This window comes from Sabethes cyaneus, chromosome 1, assembly GCF_943734655.1.
Source record: "Sabethes cyaneus chromosome 1, idSabCyanKW18_F2, whole genome shotgun sequence".
NCBI lineage: Eukaryota > Metazoa > Arthropoda > Insecta > Diptera > Culicidae > Sabethes > Sabethes cyaneus.
The window spans coordinates 136,421,438-136,439,880 of record NC_071353.1 but is presented as its reverse complement, the minus strand read 5'-3'; the positions used below and the strand labels follow the sequence as shown (position 1 = coordinate 136,439,880).

Below are 18,443 nucleotides of genomic sequence, written 5' to 3'. Positions count from 1 at the left end.
TGAGAAACACTATCCATAAAGTTGTTACATTTGCTGTCAAATAAAAAATCTAATAACAATCAACACTGGGGGGTTTCGACAATGGAGGTGTAGTGCTCGGTTGTGGTCTTGATGGTATATTCATTGGAGTGGGAGGCGTACAGGGCAGAAACCGACTCACTGAGCTCTACCGTCTAAGTGTAGTGTAGGGTGTTACATTTGCGGTAAAACGGTTCACCGATTGTACAATAAAATCCAATGCTGTTACGTTTACTGATCATGTGCGCACGCGATTTTTCCTAGAAACTGGTATGCATCCGCAAGTTAAAATTAACATCTCCCTGGGAGAGCTTCGAGCGTTATTCGTCTACACTCGTTGAGAACGATAGAGTAAGGTTAATTTTTTTTATTTTTGAAGATCAAAAATTTATCAATACTAAAAGGTTGGTTGCAGAAAAAAAAATTTTTGGGCATTTTGTAAAGGTTAACCTACAGTGAACCCAATTTACGCTCGTGTCAGGAGACATGTGTCGTCGTAAGGCGCACAATAACGAAACAATGCCAAGCTGTGCCTTGTCACATATTTTAATAATATTAGACTTGGCTCTAAAATGCCACATTTCCTTGAAGGCGGGAGGTCAGGTTCAGGTTGCGTATTTTACTCATCTCACAGGGAAGGCGATAATTTAATTTACTACTGCCAGCCATTATTGCTCGTATGCATTGTATGATTTAGGGCGTTTTAAACAAACAAGCTGAGTCTAATAGCGGGCAGCGTAGCAGCTCGTAATTTTCTTAATTTTCGGCTGGGGTGGTGGTATGATAATTTCGTGCTTGTTTTTGCTTCGCTAAAGTTCATTTATTCAACGCAAAAATGCGTGACGTTTTATAATGTTCAACGTTATAAATGACTGGAATTTTGTTCCATAGGTATTGATTTGTCCCAAACTCCGGAAATTCTTTATATGTATACTAATCTGGTGGGGATCGTTCCATATTTCACAGCGATTTTCAGCACATTAAATTGACTAAATAGAACTGTTGAATCTAAACAATCTGTAAAATCTTGCCCTTTCTCTTAGAATTAATTATGCAAATAGCAGCTTTTCAGCTAAACAGCATTGGCACTAAAACACCCCCTTGTGGCACTAGAATATGTTTGTGAATTTTTACACAAATTTCATCACTCTTGAATGCAGAGCATTCTTCATTCAAAAGTAGAAAAAACATGTATGAGAACGGAAGTAAATTTTCTCAGCAAGCCAGAGAAAATAGTACCTTGAAAAAACTTTTCGCAAAGTTATCCACGGTGTCACTACTTTTATATATCAGTAAAAATATTAACGACACATGACCAATCGTTAGTTAAGAATGCACCAATAAAAAATAAAAAAATACCAACCAAAAGCACCAAAACAAATATATTTTTAAATTCCTATAAGTTTTTCCATCTCTTCGTTGGAGTATTTTTTTACCAACGCTTAGTGGAAAACTTTTTTCGGATGATATTTTTCCTGAAATACCGAGATTTGGTTCCATTGGCATAAAAAATGTTATTTGTGCGACGCCTTTTGCTTAGCTTGGAGCAATAAAATAATAAACACAGCGAAGTTGTTTGGAAAATTCTGTAGTTTTTTTTAAATATTCGTTCAATTTTTCCGCCACAAGCCCATGAACCATGGAGAAGTACAAAATTTCATTTTTGGCTCCTTTTGGCCCATTCCGAACGATAATTTTTACTTACGTTCAACGCTCACCTGGAACGTTGTTATTATTTCCAAAGCATACCGGATTTATGCTACTGATTTATGCATTGATTGCTAAAATTGGAAGAGATTTCAAGGACCCACATTGCTTAAAATCTTCGTATTGCGCATTGGTCCGACCTGTACTTTCAAACTTAAACGTAATTTGGTAACCCCATCAGCTCACCTGGATTTTGAGAATCGAGCGCATCCAGAGAAGATTTATCCGTATAATCCGTATATGTCTTAGGGATTTACCTTGGCGAGACCATGAAAATATTTCGCTGTATCCAGCACGTTGCTGTCTACTTGGTTTGGACACTTCAGCAACGCTTGTGGCGAAAGTCCAAAACAACCTTTGTATCTTATATGTACTTTATTCATTAAGACATTGTCAGAAGGATGTGTTAAAAAAATAAGAAAGTATTTGAATTGGATTTGGATTTGAGTTGGATTAAATTTGGATTAGATTTGGATTGAATTTGGATTGGATTTGGATTGGATATGGATTGGTCTTGGATAAGAGGAGTTTATTTAGATTGGATTTGAATTGAACTTTGATTAAATTTGGAATAGATTTGGATGAGATATGAATTGAATTTGGGTTGGATTTGGATTTAATTCCGATTGGATGTGGATTCGACTTTTGATTTTGATTGGATTTGGTTTGGATTCCATTTCGATTGGATTTGCATTGAATTTGGATTGGATTTGGATTAGATTTGGATTGAAGTTGTATTGGATTTGGAATTGAATTGAATTAGGTTTTGTTGTGATTTGAATTGAATTTGGTTTGAAATTTGGAATGAATTTGAATTAGATTAAGATTGAATTTGAACCAGATTTGGATCGAATTTGAATTAGATTTGGTCTGGATTTGGATCCGGATTTAATTCCGATTGAATTAGGATTAGATTTAGATGGGATGTGGATTGTATTTGGATGCTAATAGATTTGGCTTTAATTGCAACTAGGTTTGGATTAGAATTGGATGGAATTTAGATTGGATTTGAATTTGATTAAAATAGGATTTGGGTTGGATTGGAATTGGATTGATTTTGGATTAAATTTGGATTGGATTTGGATTGGACGGGATTTGGATTAAATTCCGATTGGATTTCATTTGGGTTGAATTTGGATTGATTTTCAATGGGATTTGAATTGGATTTGGATTGAATTTCGATTGGATTTGAATTTGCACTGAATTTGCATTTGGATAGAATGTCGATTGAATTTGGATTGGATATGAATTGTATTTGGATTAGATTCGGATTGGATATAAATTGGATTTGGATTGGATTTGGACGAAAAGCATTCATTCAGCAAAATTGTAGATAATGACTAGTTCTATAAATGTTCCATATACAGTAATGTTCCGATTTTGTGAGCTCCCGATTTTGTCTATCCCCGATTTTGTCAGCTTTTTATCCCGATTTTGTCAACCTATAAATTTTGTTTAACTTTTGTGCTTTCAAACATGACTCATAAAACATTTCAGTCTGCATGAAACTATTTGGATTCCCTGGGGAGAGTTTTTGAATGAAATGATGTCTTTTTGCGCGTAGTTCGGGGTCAAAACTAGGGAATTTTTATATTAAAAGTTCTACAATTCCTAAACAAGTAATGACAGAAGTACACTCTATTCAACAATGTATTGTACATTCAACACTGTATTGTACAACTTTGTAAAACATAAAAAAATCATACAACAACTACAAAAATAGAAAAACTGATTTTAACGATTTTACATATATGAGAAATAGAATTTTAGTGTATTCTATTAGTGTTAGTAACATATTAGTGTTGGTAAGAGGAAATGCTTTGGGACTATATTGGCTCGTTTCAATGTGCCTGATTTTTATTTTCAGGTATAATGAATTTAAGTTGTTACGTGTTTTTTGAGCCACCGTATATCTCGCATGAGCATAGTATGTTTCGATATGAATTATGCTGTTTATGAGTACCGTAACCATTATATTAAATTGTTAAAAAAGGTATATTTCATATCTTAATTTTCGTAATACTAGCTTTACGAGAAAATGTTTGAATATCTAGACTGATCTCATATAATTGGTGCTTACATAGAGTCGTAGCATTTTTCTGGCACCGCTTGTTTCTAAAAATCATTTTGAATTAACTTGAGCACACTAACAATGACGTGTTTACAAACCGGGACTTATATTGAAGCGTTATAATCATTTTCGATTTAATTGCCAAAATTAACCCGTTTGTCTCAGCACAACTTTCGCGTATAGCAACAAATGTCATTCGGTGTCTAATAACTGATCGCGCGCGATTTCGGACGGATCGAATAGGTTGAAAGCACATAATCTTCGGTGTCGGTAAACTGAATTCTCGTAGTTTTTTCTTATATCAATATTTCGGTTTTCCCAAAATTGAAAAGCATAACCACTTCAAGTATTAAAAAAACGAAAATAGAAAGCATCTAAAAGTTAATCCATAACTATGATCCAATAATACTCAATTATAACACAACAACATGATAAAAAAGAGCATTCAATATTACTATAACCCAATAATTGCCACGACAGAAGTAATTAAAAAAGAGCACTTAACCAAATCCAACAGGGTACTTGTTTGAAGCAGTGTGCTTAGTGAAGTGGTCAACTCCCTAAGGTTAACCTTGGCCCGGCTAACAACACATTGTGGATGATGAGCGGGTCCTTCTCCCCACCTATTGGGGTCATTCTGCATTGGGAGGGCTTACTTAACGATTGTCTCATGCGAGCTAGTTTCTGTAAGGAGATTCTTAAACACCCCAGGTACGTGCAAGCGATGTTGGTTGCCGACCGATTCCCTTTTGGTCCTTCTTACAGGACCTGGTGAACGTGACCAATGTAACTCTATGAAGTGCAACTACGTTACTTTTGCTCGTCTTGAATGTAATCTGCTATGATTGGTTTGAGCCATTGCTTAATGTGGGAGATTATTATCACGAAAATACATATTTAGTTTAGTTTATTGAACATATATGACGTAAGACAAGTCTTTTTCGTGTCATTAACGGATAAATAAAGAAAATCAAATCTAACATTACTTTGTTCTAGCAACACATCACTAACTCATCTAACTACAACATATCATAATAAAGCAAAATAATTTTTGGCAGCTATTTTATACATTGCTTCTGAAGTCAGCTGTTTTAAAGCAGTAGGTTGCGCGTTCCAATCTACCACACCTCTCACAAAAAAGGTGTTTCCATACAATGAAGTCCGGTGAGTGGGAACTATAAAGCCACGCGTTCGAAGTCCTTGGAGAGCTGTCAGTTTGTCGTAGAGGTACGATGGACCCTGGCGCTGAATTAATCTATGAAGATAAATGCACGTTCTCAATGCATAAAAACTTCGAAAGGGGCATCCAAGAAGGTTTTTCTGCAGATGGCGAACGGAAGTGTAACGGTTTACGTTATAGATATAACGAGCACAATCGTTTAGAGCTACCTCCAGTTTGGACATCATAGCAGAGCGCATGCTAAGATGTATAACATCTCCAAAGATGAAGTGCGGTAATACCAGCGTCTTAAAAAGTTTGAGTTTTATGCATTGCGAAAGATCGGACGTGGTAGCCCTTAGAGTGCGAAGTGCAGCATAAATTTTACCACACTGGCGCGATACTGTTTTATCCCAGCGTAGGTTGCTTTGGAATATGATCCCCAAACTGTTTGCATCATCAGTAAACTGGATATGATTCCCATCAAGCATTATTCGTAATTCCGATGAATCTTCACGTTGAGATGTCCCAAATTGGATGGCTTTCGTTTTCATATGATTGATACTAAGCGAGTTTTTGGAAGCCCACCGAGTAACACGTTGAAGATCATCGTTTAGTTGGGCCACAGCTGTGGAGGTGTCATGATGAATACAGTACAGTTGGACATCGTCAGCAAACATCTGAATACGGCAATGTCTTATCACTCCTGGAAGATCGTCAATATATAGCGAGAAAAGCAAGGGGCCAAGTACAGATCCTTGCGGAACGCCGGAAATGACCGCCAAAGATTCAGATATAGCTCCATTACAGTGCACAGCTTGCTTCCTGTCGGTTATATACGATTGAACAAGTCGAACAGCTGACGGTTCGAAGAAGAAACATGCTCGAAGTTTATCACATAAACGGTGATGAGAGATCGTGTCGAAAGCCTTGCTAAAATCTATGAGCAGAAGAACAGCCTTGTCGTTTCTATCCACTGCAACCGCAATATCGTCGTGAACCCTTAATAGTGCAGATTTAACTCCTTGTCCCTGACGGAAACCTGCTTGATGATCGGAGATGAGTTGAGCAGAAGATAGAAAAGAGCTAATTTGTATTTTTAGCAGCTTTTCAAAAGCTTTCGATAGTACACATAGCAAACTAATCGGGCGGAGATTGTCAATGGAGTTAAGATGTTTCTTCTTACGTAATGGTATAATTATTGCACGTTTCCAGGCATCGGGAAAAACAGACGTCTCGATTATTTTGTTGTACAAATGCACGATTTGGTTGACCACTAATGGAAAAACGAGTTTCAAGAACTTTTTTGGGAAATTATCCGATCCAGCTGCATTTGACTTGATATCGTGAAAAGCGTTTATCACTTCATGGTCACTTACGGGTTGGAACCGAAATCCTTCTTCAAGCCTTATATTTGAATGTACGTAATGGTTGCTATCGTTGGTAAAATGGCTTGCGAATTTAGCATTTATCACATTGGGATCAAAGGAACACTCTTCACCACCCACTGATTTACCAACTCCAAGCTGCTTTAACTTTTTCCAAAGGCTGGTTGAAGACTCGTCAGAAGCAAGATTAGCACTAAGGTGTTCGATTTTAGCTCTTCGTATAAGTGTGTTAGCTCTATTCCGTAATTGCTTATAAACCATTTTTTTCCGGTCCTTGCTAACTATGGGTGCAATTTTCCAGTCCTTGTATGCCATGTCCCTCTCCACTATAGCTTTCCGGATATCCTCGTTAAACCAAGTATTATAGACCTGGCGGCGACGAACTGTCCGCAATGGAATACATATCGCGCCCCTCGTTTTGGTGACAGACATAAGCCTCTTATATTTATGATGATATTGCACTTTTTGGAGGATTATTCCAAATTTGAATCCCGCTAGACGATAGAACTTCTAATTTTAGGAAACTCTGCCAAAGGTTCCATAAACCTAAAACCAAGTTTTCCCGCTCAAAATTCTAATGCGCACTAAAAAGGTTCTGGACTAGTGTGCGGTGCCCAGCTGATTAGACTGCGTTGAGCTTTTGGTTGATCAATTGAAGGTTAAAATTTAATTTTTAGTAGAAATCTTCGATATTGCAAGGCCTTACGTCTTGAATTTTGAATCTAAACATTACTGTACAATTTTGTCAAATTTTGCGCGGCTGACACGGTACTGTCAAATGAATCACAATTGAGCCAAAGTGCCCTCAGGGTGGTAATCTGGGATCACTACTCTTTTCTTCATACACAAACAACGCGATCTTGCTCTTACGTCGAGTAAGTTCCTTATGATCAGGTGCAATAAAGATTGCGAAATCTGTATTTAGAGAGATTTATAGCAGTCAAGTACCAACGACGAAATGTAGATCGAAACGCTCGCAGAAAATATATAGAAACATTTAGATTAAATTCTTGCATTGTGTGGATCCTAAAGTTATACTGATTTGAAGCATTCGATATTTGCTTAAATGAAACACGTAATAGTTGACTCAAATTTAAAATAATTTCTTCGAACTTCGAACTTAGATATAATCAACGAATTCACCACAATTGTTCGAAAATATCCTTGATTTGATAGACGATCTAAATCGCTAATTGCCTCTGAAGGCTAAGTTTAAAAACCATCAGCCTGTTCCTTGTCGCTTATTTCGGTTTGGTCATCTTAAAATATGGCTTACAACCCTCAATGATCAAACATATTAGCTTAATTAGTCTGATTGTAAAAATGATTCACCTTAGTTCAAGAAGGAAAACTTTTTCAAACAGTGTGCTACGCCTCATTTATTGGTTTTTCGCACCTCGAAATATGAAGGTTTTGCGTTATTTCATGTTTCAAGTTCTGTCGCGAGGCAATCACTATTTCGCTGTGGTTCTTTTATGTCAGAAATGAAAAAAAAATCACCTGTATAGATTTCCCTACGACCACGACCTTAATCTTGCCGCACAACTAATTCTGCACAATTGTTCTGAACCCAGAACTTTCCCTTTAACCGCAGTGAACAAGTTGAGTGGAGTTGTGGAGTTGAATTCCGAACCATTTTCTACTTTTATTGTCATTTATTGTGTTATAATATCTTCATCGATATTTGCGATTTCCTTGATGATATTTTTACGCCACTTAATTGAAGTCCGATTGAATCGAGAAGAGAGGAACACCTTCGTTCCAGCACACGTTCCATCCAGCGCATACCAGTTAGAATCGTACTTTGTTAGATTTTGTTTTCCATAATCCATATTCAGACAGGTAATCGACGACCAGTTTCGCGTATAATTTCCATGTACATAGCGTTTGTTAGGTCGGTAATTCCTGTGCCTTCGGCAAACAGGTTTTAACACTGCAGCACGGGCATTGTTTACTTTTTGTGCAAATCATTGCGATGCAAAAAAACAAAATGATTGAAATGATCACTCATCATTACAATGAATCTCAACCGACTAAAAATAGAAATAACTTGTTGCGAAAGTGTGAAAAAAATCGCATTACGAAATCGAAAGCTACTATTACCTTGGCACCGGCGGCACCGCCACGCCGAACTGTCCGATCGGAAGCGAAAAATGTAACTTGTCGCGAATGACATATAATTTCCCCCGGCAACGAGACGTAGCGAAGGCAATTTTATGGTTCGATTTGAGATTTGCATCATGGGCCTGGCGGGACCGGCATCCATGCACCGGCATCGATGATCGATTATGTCAATTTTGTGTTGTTTTTTTTTTCCTACACACTTTGCACCAGAGTACTCCGGTTCGAGTCCCCGCATTCGAGTTTAATCTCACCAATTTCCGGAAAGTTAGCACAATCATTTTTTTTATCATATAAAAGCTACGTTGCGGGATTAGTTGGCTCGTGCCAAATGAAAGCCACGTATTGAAATAATTAGAACGTGGCGATATTTTCTTACGAAAAGCCATGATGGAGCAACAAAACATTGCGAAAACACTCTTTCGGTGTGCAAACTTCGTCCACCACGTAGTGGTGCACCACGCCGGCACCAGCGTTATTGGATTGAATTTCGGCGAATTTGGATCATTATAGCAACAGCACTCCGTTGAAATCGGATTAGTTGGTTGGTAGGATATTTTTGCCAGTTTGTGCGAATTTTCGCCATCATCGATTTGGCTCTAACTGGTATAGGCTACCCACAAGCTCTCTGCAGGGTGCATTAATCATTCGAAACATTTTTCTCTTTGAATACGCAAACCGCCTGGATGAGGAACTGTGTGATGGGTGGTAGATTTGGCACACACAGACAAGGGGAAATTAGTTTGGAGTCTGTTTCCGGCCATCGACACATCCAATTTTTAGATTTAATTGGTCACGTACGTGACCAGCCAGCATAACAGTTTCCTGTTTGTTCCAACGACGACAACGGTTCCAGAATTTTTATTTTACATTGACGTACAAATTCCAGTTGGTTACCATCGAAGGAATATTATATTTTTTCTTAGGATTATCGATTTCTGTACAACACGCTATTGTAGTTTCAAGGTTTAAATGCTTTCTCTTGTTGTAGGTCATAGAATGTAATTATTATGCCCAGCCGCAGCGATAGGCTCGGAAGACCAGTTTGGTTTACTTGTTCTTTGTGTGGTATAATGAACCAAATGAATAATGAATTATTTACGACATCGACTGAATGTCAGGAAAGGAAAAGAAAAAAACGCAATGAGATATGTGTTACTACACACCGGTTAGGACAATCCGGTGGCATAGAGAAAATAGCATGTAACCTGTGGTTTTTTGGTTGCATTGTCCCGTTCTAACGGGTGGCAACTAAAATTTTGGAATTTTTTCGTGACCCTTATGCTCAACAACAAACGAGCTCAGAGAGAAATGAGAGTATGTATGTGTTAGCTCTCTTTTTCTCCTCTTTTTGTTAATATTTTTTGTTTTGTATATGCTTGCCCAGTTTTGTTAAAAATGGCGTCGAAACAAGAAGCATTCCGGGAGCGCATTGTACATTTCTACGAACTGCAACAGAAATCTCGGCAAAAAGTATACCGTACAACATTTAAAAAGCAAATATGTTGCGGCTTCGACTGTTTACCATATCCTCAGATGCCCAACAACTATTCGCAAGCAAGGTAGTGGAAGACCCGTCAAAATTATGGACGCAGAAGGACATCTCTCTGGTTGGGCTATCAATTAAGATGCACCAGACGAATATTTGCCGAAAATTTTGATCCCATTTCTACAAAAACATCATGCAAATGGACAATACGTGTTTTGGCTGGAGAGAGCATTATCGCATTACGCCAAAAAAACACAATCGTTCCTGAATACCCATTCGATCTCATTTTTACCCAAAAACCACGACCCGAAAAACCCCCCTGGGCTTGGTGGTTCAGCCTTTGGGGGCGTACTCCCGGGTGGCGGATGGGAGTGGGAGCTAAAAGAGTCAGTTCTTTTTGGTTTTATTGATTTTTGTTTTTTGTTTGACTCTGCCTCTTATTTAGTCTCTTATGTGGGCGGAGTTTCACGATTCTACATCCACTCAACTTGACCTTAGTGATTCTTGGGATCTAGATTTGAAGAACACTTTCTCGCACGCCGACCACACCACCATTTTTTCTCGAATAATATACCAACCAAAACTGACCAAAAATCCCATTTCTTCTTATTTTCTCTTTTCAACCTCATCTTCCACAATGCAGTAATATGTGTGAGAGGCATCGAGGGTATTTCAGGTCATCACAGAGGATAGAATACGCTGACGACGAAGAATCTAATGAAACTAGAACTAGAAGAAAGAATGGCTCAAGAAAGACAGAAAGGAGGTTTGACCGTAACAGAAGCAAAATACAAGGTAGGACCGGCAAACTGAGGTTGGTAGCGGGGATCACTCCAGGTACCCTGTGATAGCAGGTATGTAGCTACAAGGTAGGGTATGTGTCTCCAACAGAGTTTCGATTGGAGAACTGCACGGCAGTTTCATCATCTATACGTTGCAGTCTCCTTATGTTTTTGTATTCAACACTGTTCTGAGCTATCCACTGCTTTCCGATCTGCACTGCATCGAGAACCAGGAATCAGTTATACGACACGATTATTGGTGTAGCATGGAGGACGTAGATATTTCTTATTGGCGAGCTTTGATTTCATATTCCGTTTTAAGATTGTACTCCCTAGTTGCGGTATTTATAATCAGCTGAAACTGATTGCATATATTCAAATAATTTTCCAAATTATCTGGACATCTGGACTTTCGTGTTTTTTGAAAATCTGTTTGCCTTTTGCCTACGATTTATTAAGTTTTTAATTTCCATCTGCTATAGATATTTCTTACTGCCGACCTGGTCTCCTGGACCCCCTTGTGCGCTAAAATGAAAAATGAAAATGAAAGACGAATATAATACAGCAGTACAACACATGACGAACTGTGACACAAAGACCTCACTGAGCAATCCTGAGTGATATTGGTCCTCTTGGTCCGAGGAACGGCACTCAATTGACCGAAGTGTGTTAGTCCGGCCGGCCAATACCTACTCAGCTTGCTCGCGAGCCGGACCGAGACCCAATTAGCAATGCGCTACAGTCCGTCAACTCGCTGAGAAAAAAAAACACGACCCGAAAAATCTGTCTCAGTGCGCCCAATCGAAGATTTCTTCGGGATTTTGAGTTCCTTGGTGCACAAAAATAACTGGAGAGCCACGAATTGCAAACAGTTGACTGGTAGGATCAAGAGATGCTTTCGCAAAGTTGACATGACGGCCGTACAACGCTCCTGTTTCGACGTCAAACGAAAGCTTCGTCGAACAGCCGATTACGGACCGTTTTCAAATGTACGCTTTTTTTTAACAATGGATAATATATCTTTAATTTCGGTAAATCAGATCTTCTTCATGTATCTTTGTCTTTTTTTTGACAGCTTGAGAAAAAATTCCAAAATTTTACAGTAGTTGCCACCCGTTATGTCTAATTCAAACACCGATATCGAGTCCAATGTTAAATCTAGTTTCAAGATCAATTCCAAATACAATTTCAAGTGCAATTTATATACAATTTCAATTCCTACTTTAAGTTCAGCAATTGAAAAACTGTGTTCGCGAAATATCTACAGACCTGACACCAATATTTAAATCTATTAACAGCCTGAGATAAGTATTTGATTTTTCCTTTATGTATTGCGTCATGCTGTATTCAAGAATATTGATATAGTTCGTGATAGTTGAGTGGTATGATCGGGAACAGAAAATCTTTGCTTGTATTACCATGCATTCGATTCTAATGAAAGATGTCGTGTTGTTTCGGGCGGGTGGCCTTCGAATTCGTTTTCGTTCTCGGGAGTTCTCGTTGTCGATGATATCACAGTCTCACGCGTAATTTAGAGATATTATACTATTCTTTATACTGCTATCAAGGAAGCTTTCTTCCTTCTTTCTTTCTCTCTGCCATCAAGCTTTTTTTACTACCAATATATTGGGCTTACCAATATATTGGGCTAACAACAATTACTTTCCCGAAATGCTTGTGAAGGTCCAGAGAATTCGCTGATCTTTAGTATCAACCAGTATTGGACTAACATTCCTTCCCATCCCACCAGGACCCGCATTCTGACGTGGCCGTCGTCGGCATTGATCAGCATACAGGGACCTGATAAAGATGCACAATGAGGCACAGTGTGTTATCCCAAGCATGCTTTTTCCAGCCATCATTTTGCAATTTTCATCGGTCGTGGTCAATAACGGAGTAGCAGCACACGGCGGTATCCTATGCTTATGCTTCTTATGCTTAAATCCATTTGCATCCAAATGTAGAAGTTTTCAGCCTGGTCGGATATTTTTGTGATAAGTAATAATAGATTCACCATCCTACTATTACTCCGTTGCTCCAGGCCAAAACATTCTTCTGAAAGTTCGAGTGTCCCACCTTTTGTTTATGAGCTTATGAGAACGCAAGTAGTCTCAGATTTTTTACTGCCTGCTCTGGAATCCCACAAGGCAGCCACCTTGGTCCTTAGATCTTTCTCGTCTTCTTCAACGATGTCAATTTCCTGTATTGTATACATGTCCGCGACTCTCCTTTGCTGTCGATCTCAAGCTGTATGCAAAAGTAGAAAACTTGTCCTATACTGCGATTCTGCAGGAGCAGCAATCGATGCTAAGCGATACTGCTAAATGCAATCACGTTTGATATTTTTTCAAAATTAAACGTGACCTCTGAATCTGAATGTAAATGAACATTTACTGATTAGTTAAAAAGCCCTAAACACCACACTAGGATTCAGTTTTATCGTAGGAAGTAATTCGTCTAACAATTCCGAACAGTAAACTCTCGATGCTATTGTGACATCTGACTCGATCGAGTCAATCGGTCAATCGGAGTTGGACATTTGCCCGATCAGCACCACTATCGGGGCGTACATTGTACCCAAAGCACAACACGCCAAAGCAACTGTGTGCCGCCAGCAGCAGTGGCATCAAAATTATTTCAACCAAAAACAGTTCATATTTCATATGTATCACAATGACCGCACCCAAGTAGCACTTGTAACTAATCATAAAAATAAAAAAATACAAAAAGATTGCACAGCAGTTACATTTAGGATACTTGTAACGAGTTAGGTTACATAAAATTAAAAACAGTTATTTTTTAGTTTCCTAGTGACAAAAATCTCAAAAAGTTACCAGGTAGTTACCAAATGACCAAATTGAAACCTTTTTTTCGAACTGTCAACAACTTGGTCGTCGCAAAACAGCCACCTTTTAGTTACGAGTTACCAAATAGTTATCAAGTGACAGAAATGAAACCTTTTTCCAAACTGTCATAAACTTGCTGGTCGCAAAACAGTTAATTTTCCGTTACGAGCAGTTACGATGTCAAAAAAGTCGGCTAGTAACACTTTCGCAACAACTTGTTGACTGTTCCATGTAAACACAATGGATTAAGCAAAAACTAGATCTCAAGAATTTCACTAATGGTAAAGATAAACAATTGGTTCACGGGTTGTAAAATGCTCTTGTAAATGCGTTTATTTACTTAATTGATGGTACTTGGAATTTTCTCCGCATAGACATTAATATTAAGTAAACAAATTTTGATTGTTCTCAAACGTCAAAACGATCAAGTTACATCGAAACTAAACCGGCAATGAAAATAGGTTACAGTGTAACTTAGAAATGACGACATAAGAAATAAGTGACCACAACAGATTTAATATTGGTTACCGTAACCGATAGCGTAACCAGGTCGAAGGCTAAGGTTACGTGAAACTAGAATGTAACTGAATTGTAACCTTCTATGATAAACACTGCTGGTAAACTGTTTTATTCAAACTGAAACTATTCTTTGATATTAAATTAACACTTTCTTTTCACAACAATCACTAAAAACACCTTTTCCCGATATCTTTGAACAATGTCTGCTTAAAATCACTCCATGCAATATGCCGAAAACGATATAAAACTTCAAGGACGATGTTTAGTGGCAAAGGCAAAATGGCTATGAATTTTACTAAGTGATAGCGAAAACAATTTGTTTATTAATGATTTCTAGGTGAATGCTCCACTAATTCTTTATTGCTAAGAATAAATTTAAAAAATCAGAAAATTAAAATGTTTTATATTTGTACATATTTGTTTTACAAAAAATCAATTTTTCAATTTTCAATTTTTCAAGTAACGAAAAGCTAGATTAAATAAGAGCGCGTGAATTTTTCAAAGCTAGAATCATGCATTTCACCATAAATTTAAAGCTGCATTAAAATTTGTGTTGAAATAACAAGTGAAATTTAAACACTCTTCTATATTCAACAATTAAATTTACTGCTTGACGTTGACAGCCATAGATTGAAATAATAAACCTGCTGCATTGTTTTCGCAATGCAATAAAAGTTTCAAGATAACTAATTTGCCACCAATTGAAAGTCAATTTACAGTTTATGTGTAACTTCAATAGTAACCATTTTGTAACCATACATGTTACATATTGGTTATTGAGTAACTGTTAATGTAACCATATTTAGTTACATAAGTTACGCTATTTCGGTTACACAACTGTTATATTTTAGGTTACAGTAACCGAAGTTTTACATTTAAATTTGTCGCATATCAGCCGCTGCGACTCAATTGTGACAACGTGTGCTACTTGGGGCAATAGTCGGTTGGCTTTGCTTGTGCCACGCGATATTATCATTCGGTGAAAAGTTTTGCCATGTTTTCTTCTATTTCGCTCTATTGGACCTGCTACCCAACACGCAAGCTTTATTTTTGATTTCACACATTTAACAACCATTAACTTAGTTGAGGATTATCCACCCAGCAAAGCAAACAATTAAACATATACGGATACAGGGTAAAAAGCAATTAGTCGTTATTTTTAAAGACAACATTTCGGTCAAATTATATCGACTCGGTTAAGCAGCTTATCATCGGTCAAAAATCAATTTTCTCCTCATTAAAAAAATATTACGATTACGCTATCGACACGGGGAAAAAACAACGAAACGTCATTCGGTGCACCTCCCTTGAATCAAGCCATAAACGAGAGAAAAATACACCGAAATCGCTTTACGGACGAGTTTTGTAACGTTCGGTAACAGACCGGCATTACGCCGACAGTCCGGGTTTTATCCTGCACTGTGCCGTAATTTGTTCCATTAACAGGTAGTTTTTTAGTCTACAGGTTTTTTATTAACAACTTTGCAGTTGTTTGGGAGAATTAGGAGGCATAAAATGCCTGCTGTCAGTTTCTCTTCATTTTTGTTTATTTTCCACATAACGTCATTAACAAGGCAGGCTTTGCAAAGTACATTTTTTTATTGATTAATAATTAGATAAATTACACCGTCCAATTAATTTTATCAAAGGCCTTGTCATTATTGAATGTTATGAAATAAATGTGCAACGTAAAAATGCCAATAATACTTCATAAGTACCTACAAATATGTTTTCGTTGTCACTTCGCAATTCAACTGCAGTTATTGAAACTACCTGCTGTAAAACAGTCGATATTATAAAGTTTTACAGTAGAAATTTCGCTTTATTAATTTCAAAGCTGAGCAGATAATTGTTTTTAATGTTCATGGAAATATACCAACTCGCAGAGCTACGTTCATAGAGGTTCATAGTAGCATTAACTGCCACACATACCTACACATGCCGAAAAGCAAGCGAAAATTTCGACTTCGGAAAGGTTTTCAGCGGCTTAAAGTTCAGTTTGCGGATCATTGCACTGGCTTTGGCTTACATTTCTGCCATTCTTCTCCTTCTCCTATACGCACTATTATAAGCGCTGCTGACGCGGCTCTTCCCATTCCCAAAATTCGGTGTTACATCGCAATCGCAGCACCGATAACGAACCGGTCGAAGGCAGAAGAAGCAAGATAGGAAACGGCGAACACCACCACCAAAGGTCGATGAACACACTTCCACTTGACGGTGTTCGTACGGATCGAATGGGGGGTAGCTTTGGCCCTTGCCCAGCCAGCCAGGCAAACTGGGCGGACGTTCGGTTGCGTTCAATTTTCAAAATAAAATAATAATCTCCCGGTTTATCACGCGATGTTTCGTTAGCTTAAGCTCGTCATGCTATGCACTGACTTTCTGATAGCGCGTCCAGTGCCAACAATAAGCGCAGACAACAGTCGTTGTCCGTCGCTGCGCCGATTACTTTCGCTTTCGCCAACAAATCAGGTGTGGTCTGCTGAAAATGATCTTTAAGCGATCGCGTTCGCCAGCCGCCGAGAACATTGGAACCCAAAAATAGATTGCTCCATTGGCAAACACGCACGGGGTGGGGTGTTGCGATGCCGCCCGAGCGCCGCAAACTAGGTGCATGGTAAGATTTGCACCATTTCCTCCGTCCGAAGCGGTGCCAAAAGTGTGAAACGTTGTCTAGCTACCTGGGATAGGCTCGTAAGCTCCCGTACATTTAGATGTGGCATTAAGTACTAGGTACAACTGTGATTAAACAAGACGATTGTATAAATAGCCGTTCGGTATTTTTACCGGGCGTTCGCATTCGAATAGACAAAGGGAACCCCCGCCAACCGAGCGAATAGTGTTTATTTTCACAACTTAAGCTAATCCAATACGAATTTATGGGATAAACTACGGGATGAAACCATATTGTACCAAGAATTTAAAACCGGTACTATAAACATGGTTGTACCTCCATCGATAAATTTGATATCGCTGGAAAAATATATTTTATGAGTAGCGATTCTGCTGAAGAATCTAAAATTGTGTTGTTTACTCTTACAGTATCGTTATTCGACATTTTATGTGCTTGTAGATTAAACATAACCGTACACCTGTAGCATATTTATAGCATTATTAACTAGTTAGGATTACCAAATGCCGACTTACCGTTTTATAATCTATTCACCTGCACGTCTGGATGTGGATAATTAGTTTTCTTATGGCCAATTTGCGAACCGATAACTACTATTCCGAGGCGCTATGCTCTCTTCGTCATAAACCTGCTTTGTATAACTAATTTGCCTCCACCCTTCTTACTTAGATCGGACACTAGGTATAGCTTAAACCATCATCACAGCAAAACAAACTCAGCATACCGACTGCACAGAAGCATCCTTCAACCTTGGTATGTTATTTTCAGGAAACACATCAAATAAATCCAAAATTTTCACTACTTGACCCCTCCCGTTTCTGTGTGGCTCTTGTTTGTACGTTGACAGATTTGCGTCAGCAGCAGGAGCGGTGTGGACAATCGATCGATAAAATGTTGCTCATCAAAATATCACTGCTGCTTCCAAAGCATTCACTGCCATTTTACGTTCACGAAATTTTCCGATCCGAACTGTTAGCAACAAAGAATTACCACCGATTATTGCCGGACAGAAGACGAAAAAGGACGCGGCCGTAAAAAGTTCACCGATTTGGCTTTAAATTTTTAGCTCTTTTTGCAACGCAAACATCACTCGCACAACCAAACAACAACGAAACGCAACGGGAGTGCTACTCCTACTCGTACTGACAGAGAACTGAGATATCCATTCCGGGGTGCAGCGAATCTATCATAACCATGGTTGCCACTATAACCGATTTGTATTAATAGATGCAGACATTTTATTCTTCGTCACACAAACAGACCAATACGCCAAATACAGTTGGATATTTGTTTCTTTTGTCATGCGAAATTATCTTTGTGCCATAATCAAGATAGATGTAATATGCAAAATACCATTTGACCGCATCGAATGACGCAATTTACGCAAATTATCAATCGCGAATTTTCCTTTTAATTTCACTATACTCTTGGTAAAACATTCTGGCTACCCTGCTCAATGCGCCTGGCAGAGCATCACAAATACATTAGAAAAATTTTTCAGTTTGACTTTTGTGACGCTTATATAAAATGAACATCACACGCCAGCTTTTTATACGAGCCATAATGACAACAGACCTCATCATGAAGTAATTTGCGGTTTCGTCACCAACGAGAATGACATTTGCTGAGGATCGCTTATGTAGGAGTGAGAGGGGAGCAAAGAGTGGAGGAGAGGATCCGGGAGTTTGGAATTTGATGTTGTTGATAT

At 38.3% G+C, this 18,443-nt stretch overlaps 1 protein-coding gene across 2 annotated transcripts in view; it reads right to left on the bottom strand.

Annotated features, from left to right (window-relative positions):
• LOC128733149 (beta-1,4-mannosyltransferase egh) overlaps nt 1-17,855 on the bottom strand; it is a 53,853-nt gene extending 35,998 nt beyond the window's left edge. The window contains exons 1-2 of one of the 2 annotated variants that reach the window (XM_053826782.1): nt 17,251-17,855; nt 11,236-11,260 (exon numbers count right to left, since the gene is read on the bottom strand). The gene's annotated coding sequence lies outside the window, so the exon portion shown is untranslated. The remainder of the gene's footprint in view (nt 1-11,235; nt 11,261-17,250) is intronic. The other variant, XM_053826780.1, reaches the window with a different exon arrangement.
• Between the last annotated feature and the right edge of the window lie 588 nt (nt 17,856-18,443).